Source organism: Carassius gibelio, chromosome A20 (genome assembly GCF_023724105.1).
Source record: "Carassius gibelio isolate Cgi1373 ecotype wild population from Czech Republic chromosome A20, carGib1.2-hapl.c, whole genome shotgun sequence".
NCBI classification, from domain to species: domain Eukaryota; kingdom Metazoa; phylum Chordata; class Actinopteri; order Cypriniformes; family Cyprinidae; genus Carassius; species Carassius gibelio.
Window position 1 is genome coordinate 1,494,433 of NC_068390.1, and position 9,717 is coordinate 1,504,149.

Genomic DNA, 9,717 nt, shown 5'->3' on the forward strand with positions numbered 1-9,717 from the left:
CAGAAAGCTAAAGCAACACTGCAAAGCCCTCCCGTAGTCGGCAGGGTTCGAACCTGCGCGGGGAGACCCCAATGGATTTCAAGTCCATCGCCTTAACCTCTCGGCCACGACTACGTCTAGCGGTAGGCTGCCTGCCCCCTTGTCTGGTGGCTCCCTGCACAGGCCAAGCGTCAAAAACAAAATAGAGAAGAAAGATGAGGTGGTAAAAAAATGTCAACCTTCCCGTACACTCAACGCCAGAGTGTTGCCGTGACCCGGATTCGAACCGGCGTTGCTGCAGCCACAACGCAGAGTACTAACCACTATACGATCACGGCGTGCCACTGGCTCACCCAAGTTAACCCCTGGAGCCCGAATACCAGAAGCACCAGCGGCGTGTTGGTCCATCGAAGAGGGACAGGACATTTCGCAAATCAGTGGGAGGACCTTGAAAAATTCATGGACGCTTTTCCTTGTGGCCTTCAGCAAACAGTGTAGTCGGCAGGATACGAACCTGCGCGGGGAGACCCCAATGGATTTCTAGTCCATCGCCTTAACCACTCGGCCACGACTACAAGAACAGACCAGCTTCTGCTCAGTTTGTGTGCAACACTGCTGCCTGACCTACTTGCAAACAACCCAGCTCAGTCAGAAAGCTGACTGTAACCCAATAAAGGGTTTCCTTTTTTGGATACAGAAAATAATATCAACAAAACTTTGTGCACTTATAAAATAAAGATAACAAACAAGATGTGCTGTCTGCAGCCTTTGTCTGCGCTGATCTTCATTTACAAACACGTCATTAAAATGAACCTCTAACTCTGTGAATACTCAACGAAGAGACATGAGAGAGATATCTATAGAAAGCTTGACATTTCTACTTTTAAACTAAACAAGTGCTGCCGAAAACAAATATTCTGTGATAAAGTAATCCATATGAAAACAAGGCGATGTCCTTTTTTCACGTCTCCCCTTCATTATATCTAATGTGACCACGCCCCCGCGCTGAACGCTCTATTCAGATTCAAACTGAAGCGCGGCTTGAATACGCCCACACAGAAGAAAAAGCAGCCAGACTGTTGTTCAAGTGCTTTTATTTTACTGTTTGCTTCGCGATGAGAGGAATAACACATAATTCACACCCCAAAAAGATGTGACGTGGTTGAGGATTTGAGAAATGGATTTCCTCAGAAAAAAAATAATGAAGCACTTTATTCAGCAGAGATCATAAACATGAGTAAGTCTCTTTATATTTATTTATATACTTTTACTAGTTTTCACATAACGTCTAAACATTTTACTAGTTAGACTTTTTCCAAACTATAATTCTTGACTAAATGTATAATTAAGTTAAATATTATGAAGTTTCAATAACAATATACAAAACTATACCACTCAAAAGCTTGATGTAAATAATATAAATGTAACAAATACATGTAACTGTAACAAATGTAACAAAAAATGGTGTTCTTTTAATTTTACCACCCTAAAAAAACATGAAAAATATTCTCAGCTATTTCAACATTAATAATAATGATAACAATAAAAGTTTTTATTTTTTATTTTTTACAAATTCAGATTGTTAAAAGGATTTCTTAAGGATTGTGTAATAATGCAAAAAATAAAATTAGTTTGAAAGTCAGCTTTGATTGTTCCTAATAAACTGTTTAACTGCTCCCCCCATATTAAATTATGTTGTGGGATAATTAAATATATTCTAAATAAACTCCAAACTTAAAATTATATACATTTATTTTTGTTCTCACGTTCTTTCTTGTAACACCTCCCTCTCAGTGACAACAGCTGACTGAGCGGCTCTTTATGCAGCTCATTATGCAGGGCTTTGTCTTCTCAGGTGTAAATCATTATAGTTGACGCCTACTCGCATATGACTTTTACCAACAAAAAGTGTCTTAGACAATTTAAATCAATGTATTGTTTTCTGTAAGTGAGTAAACAAGATGATTTTCACATAATTTACAAGAAAAATTCTAGGCTACAAGCTCCGGTTCTCAAAAATCCCAGGCACCATTGTTCTTTATGTATTTTTTGGCCTTGTTCATTTAACATTGTTCGTTTGTCACTAACCACAAGGGAGATCCCCTGATCACCGGGAGCAGGAAGGAACACCGTTCCAGTACAGAGTCAGCAGAAGAGATGGACCGTAGTGATAGCAAGGTGAGGCCAAAGAAAGACCTTCGCCCCGAACAGGGACTTGAACCCTGGACCCTCAGATTAAAAGTCTGATGCTCTACCGACTGAGCTATCCGGGCTCTTGTCGAGTACTGGCATCTCACCTTTTATATAACAGCAGTTTTACAACAAGCTGCCCAGAAGAGACGCAGGTGTCACGGGATGAAAGCTAGAAGCAGTTAGGACAAAGGACCACAGAAGGCACAATTACCATCACAGAAAGCTAAAGCAAACACTGCAAAGCCCTCCCGTAGTCGGCAGGGTTCAAACCTGCGCGGGAGACCCCAATGGATTTCAAGTCCATCGCCTTAACCTCTCGGCCACGACTACGTCTAGCGGTAGGCCTGCCTGCCCCCTTGTCTGGTGGCTCCCTGCACAGGCCAAGCGTCAAAAACAAAATAGAGAAGAAAGATGAGGTGGTAAAAAAAATGTCAACCTTCCCGTACACTCAACGCCAGAGTGTTGCCGTGACCCGGATTCGAACCGGGGTTGCTGCGGCCACAACGCAGAGTACTAACCACTATACGATCACGGCGTGCCACTGGCTCACCCAAGTTAACCCCTGGAGCCCGAATACCAGAAGCAGCAGCGGCGTGTTGGTCCATCGAAGAGGGACAGGACATTTCGCAAATCAGTGGGAGGACCTTGAAAAATTCATGGACGCTTTTCCTCGTGGCCTTCAGCAAACAGCGTAGTCGGCAGGATTCGAACCTGCGCGGGGAGACCCCAATGGATTTCTAGTCCATCGCCTTAACCACTCGGCCACGACTACAAGAACAGACCAGCTTCTGCTCAGTTTGTGTGCAACACTGCTGCCTGACCTACTTGCAAACAACCCAACTCAGTCAGCAAGCTGACTGTAACCCAATAAAGGGTTTCCTTTTTTGGATACAGAAAATAATAACAACAAAACTTTGTGCACTTATAAAATAAAGATAACAAACAAGATGTGCTGTCTGCAGCCTTTGTCTGCGCTGATCTTCATTTACAAACACGTCATTAAAATGAACCTCTAACTCTGTGAATACTCAACGAAGAGACATGAGAGAGATATCTATAGAAAGCTTGACATTTCTACTTTTAAACTAAACAAGTGCTGCCGAAAACAAATATTCTGTGATAAAGTAATCCATATGAAAACAAGGCGATGTCCTTTTTTCACGTCTCCCTTCATTATATCTAAAGTGACCACGCCCCCGCGCTGAACGCTCTATTCAGATTCAAACTGAAGCGCGGCTTGAATACGCCCACACAGAAGAAAAAGCAGCCAGACTGTTGTTCAAGTGCTTTTATTTTACTGTTTGCTTCGCGATGAGAGGAATAACACATAATTCACCCCAAAAAGATGTGACGTGGTTGAGGATTTGAGAAATGGATTTCCTCAGAAAATAAAGAATGAAGCACTTTATTCAGCAGAGATCATAAACATGAGTAAGTCTCTTTATATTTATTTATATACTTTTACTAGTTTTCACATAACGTCTAAACATTTTACTAGTTAGACTTTTTCCAAACTATAATTCTTGACTAAATGTATAATTAAGTTAAATATTATGAAGTTTCAATAACAATATACAAAACTATACCACTCAAAAGCTTGATGTAAATAATATAAATGTAACAAATACATGTAACTGTAACAAATGTAACAAAAAATGGTGTTCTTTTAATTTACCACCCTAAAAAACATGAAAAATATTCTCAGCTATTTTCAACATTAATAATAATGATAACAATAAAAGTTTTTATTTTTTATTTTTTACAAATTCAGATTGTTAAAAGGATTTCTTAAGGATTGTGTGACTGGAGTAATAATGCAAAAATAAAATTAGTTTGAAAGTCAGCTTTGATTGTTCCTAATAAACTGTTTAACTGCTCCCCCATATTAAATTATGTTGTGGGTTAATTAAATATATTCTAAATAAACTCCAAACTTAAAATTATATACATTTATTTTGTTCTCACGTTCTTTCTTGTAACACCTCCCTCTCAGTGACAACAGCTGACTGAGCGGCTCTTTATGCAGCTCATTATGCAGGGCTTTGTCTTCTCAGGTGTAAATCATGATAGTTGACGCCTACTCGCATATGACTTTTACCAACAAAAAGTGTCTTAGACAATTTAAATCAATGTATTGTTTTCTGTAAGTGAGTAAACAAGATGATTTTCACATAATTTACAAAGAAAAATTCTAGGCTACAAGCTCCGGTTCTCAAAAATCCCAGGCACCATTGTTCTTTATGTATTTTTTGGCCTTGTTCATTTAACATTGTTCGTTTGTCACTAACCACAAGGGAGATCCCCTGATCACCGGGAGCAGGAAGGAACACCGTTCCAGTACAGAGTCAGCAGAAGAGATGGACCATAGTGATAGCAAGGTGAGGCCAAAGAAAGACCTTCGCCCGAACAGGGACTTGAACCCTGGACCCTCAGATTAAAAGTCTGATGCTCTACCGACTGAGCTATCCGGGCTCTTGTCGAGTACTGGCATCTCACCTTTTATATTACAGCAGTTTTACAACAAGCTGCCCAGAAGAGACGCAGGTGTCACGGGATGAAAGCTAGAAGCAGTTAGGACAAAGGACCACAGAAGGCACAATTACCATCACAGAAAGCTAAAGCAACACTGCAAAGCCCTCCCGTAGTCGGCAGGGTTCAAACCTGGGCGGGGAGACCCCAATGGATTTCAAGTCCATCGCCTTAACCTCTCGGCCACGACTACGTCTAGCGGTAGGCTGCCTGCCCCCTTGTCTGGTGGCTCCCTGCACAGGCCAAGCGTCAAAAACAAAATAGAGAAGAAAGATGAGGTGTTAAAAAAAATGTCAACCTTCCCGTACACTCAACGCCAGAGTGTTGCCGTGACCCGGATTCGAACCGGGGTTGCTGCGGCCACAACGCAGAGTACTAACCACTATACGATCACGGCGTGCCACTGGCTCACCCAAGTTAACCCCTGGAGCCCGAATACCAGAAGCAGCAGCGGCGTGTTGGTCCATCGAAGAGGGACAGGACATTTCGCAAATCAGTGGGAGGACCTTGAAAAATTCATGGACGCTTTTCCTCGTGGCCTTCAGCAAACAGCGTAGTCGGCAGGGTTCGAACCTGCGCGGGGAGACCCCAATGGATTTCAAGTCCATCGCCTTAACCACTCGGCCACGACTACAAGAACAGACCAGCTTCTGCTCAGTTTGTGTGCAACACTGCTGCCTGACCTACTTGCAAACAACCCAACTCAGTCAGCAAGCTGACTGTAACCCAATAAAGGGTTTCCTTTTTTGGATACAGAAAATAATAACAACAAAACTTTGTGCACTTATAAAATAAAGATAACAAACAAGATGTGCTGTCTGCAGCCTTTGTCTGCGCTGATCTTCATTTACAAACACGTCATTAAAATGAACCTCTAACTCTGTGAATACTCAACGAAGAGACATGAGAGAGATATCTATAGAAAGCTTGACATTTCTACTTTTAAACTAAACAAGTGCTGCCGAAAACAAATATTCTGTGATAAAGTAATCCATATGAAAACAAGGCGATGTCCTTTTTTCACGTCTCCCTTCATTATATCTAATGTGACCACGCCCCCGCGCTGAACGCTCTATTCAGATTCAAACTGAAGCGCGGCTTGAATACGCCCACACAGAAGAAAAAGCAGCCAGACTGTTGTTCAAGTGCTTTTATTTTACTGTTTGCTTCGCGATGAGAGGAATAACACATAATTCACCCCAAAAAGATGTGACGTGGTTGAGGATTTGAGAAATGGATTTCCTCAGAAAATAAAGAATGAAGCACTTTATTCAGCAGAGATCATAAACATGAGTAAGTCTCTTTATATTTATTTATATACTTTTACTAGTTTTCACATAACGTCTAAACATTTTACTAGTTAGACTTTTTCCAAACTATAAATCTTGACTAAATGTATAATTAAGTTAAATATTATGAAGTTTCAATAACAATATACAAAACTATACCACTCAAAAGCTTGATGTAAATAATATAAATGTAACAAATACATGTAACTGTAACAAATGTAACAAAAAATGGTGTTCTTTTAATTTACCACCCTAAAAAACATGAAAAATATTCTCAGCTATTTTCAACATTAATAATAATGATAACAATAAAAGTTTTTATTTTTTATTTTTTACAAATTCAGATTGTTAAAAGGATTTCTTAAGGATTGTGTGACTGGAGTAATAATGCAAAAATAAAATTAGTTTGAAAGTCAGCTTTGATTGTTCCTAATAAACTGTTTAACTGCTCCCCCATATTAAATTATGTTGTGGGTTAATTAAATATATTCTAAATAAACTCCAAACTTAAAATTATATACATTTATTTTGTTCTCACGTTCTTTCTTGTAACACCTCCCTCTCAGTGACAACAGCTGACTGAGCGGCTCTTTATGCAGCTCATTATGCAGGGCTTTGTCTTCTCAGGTGTAAATCATGATAGTTGACGCCTACTCGCATATGACTTTTACCAACAAAAAGTGTCTTAGACAATTTAAATCAATGTATTGTTTTCTGTAAGTGAGTAAACAAGATGATTTTCACATAATTTACAAAGAAAAATTCTAGGCTACAAGCTCCGGTTCTCAAAAATCCCAGGCACCATTGTTCTTTATGTATTTTTTGGCCTTGTTCATTTAACATTGTTCGTTTGTCACTAACCACAAGGGAGATCCCCTGATCACCGGGAGCAGGAAGGAACACCGTTCCAGTACAGAGTCAGCAGAAGAGATGGACCATAGTGATAGCAAGGTGAGGCCAAAGAAAGACCTTCGCCCGAACAGGGACTTGAACCCTGGACCCTCAGATTAAAAGTCTGATGCTCTACCGACTGAGCTATCCGGGCTCTTGTCGAGTACTGGCATCTCACCTTTTATATTACAGCAGTTTTACAACAAGCTGCCCAGAAGAGACGCAGGTGTCACGGGATGAAAGCTAGAAGCAGTTAGGACAAAGGACCACAGAAGGCACAATTACCATCACAGAAAGCTAAAGCAACACTGCAAAGCCCTCCCGTAGTCGGCAGGGTTCAAACCTGGGCGGGGAGACCCCAATGGATTTCAAGTCCATCGCCTTAACCTCTCGGCCACGACTACGTCTAGCGGTAGGCTGCCTGCCCCCTTGTCTGGTGGCTCCCTGCACAGGCCAAGCGTCAAAAACAAAATAGAGAAGAAAGATGAGGTGGTAAAAAAAATGTCAACCTTCCCGTACACTCAACGCCAGAGTGTTGCCGTGACCCGGATTCGAACCGGGGTTGCTGCGGCCACAACGCAGAGTACTAACCACTATACGATCACGGCGTGCCACTGGCTCACCCAAGTTAACCCCTGGAGCCCGAATACCAGAAGCAGCAGCGGCGTGTTGGTCCATCGAAGAGGGACAGGACATTTCGCAAATCAGTGGGAGGACCTTGAAAAATTCATGGACGCTTTTCCTCGTGGCCTTCAGCAAACAGCGTAGTCGGCAGGGTTCGAACCTGCGCGGGGAGACCCCAATGGATTTCTAGTCCATCGCCTTAACCACTCGGCCACGACTACAAGAACAGACCAGCTTCTGCTCAGTTTGTGTGCAACACTGCTGCCTGACCTACTTGCAAACAACCCAACTCAGTCAGCAAGCTGACTGTAACCCAATAAAGGGTTTCCTTTTTTGGATACAGAAAATAATAACAACAAAACTTTGTGCACTTATAAAATAAAGATAACAAACAAGATGTGCTGTCTGCAGCCTTTGTCTGCGCTGATCTTCATTTACAAACACGTCATTAAAATGAACCTCTAACTCTGTGAATACTCAACGAAGAGACATGAGAGAGATATCTATAGAAAGCTTGACATTTCTACTTTTAAACTAAACAAGTGCTGCCGAAAACAAATATTCTGTGATAAAGTAATCCATATGAAAACAAGGCGATGTCCTTTTTTCACGTCTCCCTTCATTATATCTAATGTGACCACGCCCCCGCGCTGAACGCTCTATTCAGATTCAAACTGAAGCGCGGCTTGAATACGCCCACACAGAAGAAAAAGCAGCCAGACTGTTGTTCAAGTGCTTTTATTTTACTGTTTGCTTCGCGATGAGAGGAATAACACATAATTCACCCCAAAAAGATGTGACGTGGTTGAGGATTTGAGAAATGGATTTCCTCAGAAAATAAAGAATGAAGCACTTTATTCAGCAGAGATCATAAACATGAGTAAGTCTCTTTATATTTATTTATATACTTTTACTAGTTTTCACATAACGTCTAAACATTTTACTAGTTAGACTTTTTCCAAACTATAATTCTTGACTAAATGTATAATTAAGTTAAATATTATGAAGTTTCAATAACAATATACAAAACTATACCACTCAAAAGCTTGATGTAAATAATATAAATGTAACAAATACATGTAACTGTAACAAATGTAACAAAAAATGGTGTTCTTTTAATTTACCACCCTAAAAAACATGAAAAATATTCTCAGCTATTTTCAACATTAATAATAATGATAACAATAAAAGTTTTTATTTTTTATTTTTTACAAATTCAGATTGTTAAAAGGATTTCTTAAGGATTGTGTGACTAGAGTAATAATGCAAAAATAAAATTAGTTTGAAAGTCAGCTTTGATTGTTCCTAATAAACTGTTTAACTGCTCCCCCATATTAAATTATGTTGTGGGATAATTAAATATATTCTAAATAAACTCCAAACTTAAAATTATATACATTTATTTTGTTCTCACGTTCTTTCTTGTAACACCTCCCTCTCAGTGACAAAAGCTGACTGAGCGGCTCTTTATGCAGCTCATTATGCAGGGCTTTGTCTTCTCAGGTGTAAATCATGATAGTTGACGCCTACTCGCATATGACTTTTACCAACAAAAAGTGTCTTAGACAATTTAAATCAATGTATTGTTTTCTGTAAGTGAGTAAACAAGATGATTTTCACATAATTTACAAAGAAAAATTCTAGGCTACAAGCTCCGGTTCTCAAAAATCCCAGGCACCATTGTTCTTTATGTATTTTTTGGCCTTGTTCATTTAACATTGTTCGTTTGTCACTAACCACAAGGGAGATCCCCTGATCACCGGGAGCAGGAAGGAACACCGTTCCAGTACAGAGTCAGCAGAAGAGATGGACCGTAGTGATAGCAAGGTGAAGCCAAAGAAAGACCTTCGCCCGAACAGGGACTTGAACCCTGGACCCTCAGATTAAAAGTCTGATGCTCTACCGACTGAGCTATCCGGGCTCTTGTCGAGTACTGGCATCTCACCTTTTATATAACAGCAGTTTTACAACAAGCTGCCCAGAAGAGACGCAGGTGTCACGGGATGAAAGCTAGAAGCAGTTAGGACAAAGGACCACAGAAGGCACAATTACCATCACAGAAAGCTAAAGCAACACTGCAAAGCCCTCCCGTAGTCGGCAGGGTTCGAACCTGCGCGGGGAGACCCCAATGGATTTCAAGTCCATCGCCTTAACCACTCGGCCACGACTACAAGAACAGACCAGCTTCTGCTCAGTTTGTGTGCAACACTGC

The 9,717-nt window shown here is 40.5% G+C and overlaps 12 non-coding genes across 12 annotated transcripts; all 12 read right to left on the minus strand.

Annotated features, from left to right (window-relative positions):
- Positions 1-32: 32 nt before the first annotated feature.
- Positions 33-114, minus strand: trnas-uga (transfer RNA serine (anticodon UGA)). The gene has a single exon. It is a non-coding gene; the product is annotated as a tRNA-Ser (tRNA).
- A 2,307-nt stretch (positions 115-2,421) lies between these two features.
- On the minus strand, positions 2,422-2,502 carry trnas-uga (transfer RNA serine (anticodon UGA)). Its single transcript has one exon. It is a non-coding gene; the product is annotated as a tRNA-Ser (tRNA).
- Positions 2,503-2,635: 133 nt separating this feature from the next.
- On the minus strand, positions 2,636-2,707 carry trnah-gug (transfer RNA histidin (anticodon GUG)). The gene has a single exon. It is a non-coding gene; the product is annotated as a tRNA-His (tRNA).
- Positions 2,708-2,862: 155 nt separating this feature from the next.
- trnas-aga (transfer RNA serine (anticodon AGA)) lies at positions 2,863-2,944 on the minus strand. Its single transcript has one exon. It is a non-coding gene; the product is annotated as a tRNA-Ser (tRNA).
- Positions 2,945-4,571: 1,627 nt separating this feature from the next.
- trnak-uuu (transfer RNA lysine (anticodon UUU)) lies at positions 4,572-4,644 on the minus strand. The gene has a single exon. It is a non-coding gene; the product is annotated as a tRNA-Lys (tRNA).
- Positions 4,645-5,026: 382 nt separating this feature from the next.
- On the minus strand, positions 5,027-5,098 carry trnah-gug (transfer RNA histidin (anticodon GUG)). The gene has a single exon. It is a non-coding gene; the product is annotated as a tRNA-His (tRNA).
- A 155-nt stretch (positions 5,099-5,253) lies between these two features.
- On the minus strand, positions 5,254-5,335 carry trnas-uga (transfer RNA serine (anticodon UGA)). The gene has a single exon. It is a non-coding gene; the product is annotated as a tRNA-Ser (tRNA).
- A 1,627-nt stretch (positions 5,336-6,962) lies between these two features.
- trnak-uuu (transfer RNA lysine (anticodon UUU)) lies at positions 6,963-7,035 on the minus strand. Its single transcript has one exon. It is a non-coding gene; the product is annotated as a tRNA-Lys (tRNA).
- A 382-nt stretch (positions 7,036-7,417) lies between these two features.
- On the minus strand, positions 7,418-7,489 carry trnah-gug (transfer RNA histidin (anticodon GUG)). Its single transcript has one exon. It is a non-coding gene; the product is annotated as a tRNA-His (tRNA).
- Positions 7,490-7,644: 155 nt separating this feature from the next.
- Positions 7,645-7,726, minus strand: trnas-aga (transfer RNA serine (anticodon AGA)). The gene has a single exon. It is a non-coding gene; the product is annotated as a tRNA-Ser (tRNA).
- Positions 7,727-9,353: 1,627 nt separating this feature from the next.
- Positions 9,354-9,426, minus strand: trnak-uuu (transfer RNA lysine (anticodon UUU)). The gene has a single exon. It is a non-coding gene; the product is annotated as a tRNA-Lys (tRNA).
- Positions 9,427-9,594: 168 nt separating this feature from the next.
- trnas-uga (transfer RNA serine (anticodon UGA)) lies at positions 9,595-9,676 on the minus strand. Its single transcript has one exon. It is a non-coding gene; the product is annotated as a tRNA-Ser (tRNA).
- Between the last annotated feature and the right edge of the window lie 41 nt (positions 9,677-9,717).